Below are 590 nucleotides of genomic sequence, written 5' to 3'. Positions count from 1 at the left end.
CAAAAAATTTGGGAACACATTTGTGTCGGATAATAGAGTGCTCCGGCACGCTAGCGCATGGCATAGTTGCCTTCTCACTCGTGACGAAAGAATTAGCACACGCCTTGAGCAAAGGTACAAATTCTGCCTTTGGCTATACAGAGACAACAGATCAAGCTATTGTGGAAGAAATTCCATCCTAATTCCTTCATCGACACCAAGACATATACAAGCTTGCTGAGGACATCTGCAGGGTACACGAGCTGTCTACCATGTGAAGTGAGATTGCTTGGAGAAACGAAAACACTAGTGTCCCCTCTGTTGGTGAAGGTGAACCCTGCGGGCAGTGCCACAAGAGGGGTCCATAGCCGGACTGGTTTAAGCCACAGAGAAGGGTTTCTTGTGTTAGTGTTAGAAACTCCCTAGTGTGAATGCTTCGCAGCATTTTACCAGTAGGTTACAAACTGGGGAGTTTAGGTAGTACTCCAAGCATTCTCTAATGCTGAAGTCCAAGAAGAAGGAGAATATGGACTCTCCCCCAGCTCCTGATGACCAGCCACTGGCCAAGGAAACAAACCGGAAAAAGAAAAGGATGTGAACCAACCCACAAC

Source organism: Penaeus monodon, chromosome 28, assembly GCF_015228065.2.
Source record: "Penaeus monodon isolate SGIC_2016 chromosome 28, NSTDA_Pmon_1, whole genome shotgun sequence".
In the NCBI taxonomy this organism is placed as follows: Eukaryota; Metazoa; Arthropoda; class Malacostraca; order Decapoda; family Penaeidae; genus Penaeus; species Penaeus monodon.
This window is presented reverse-complemented; position numbering follows the sequence as displayed.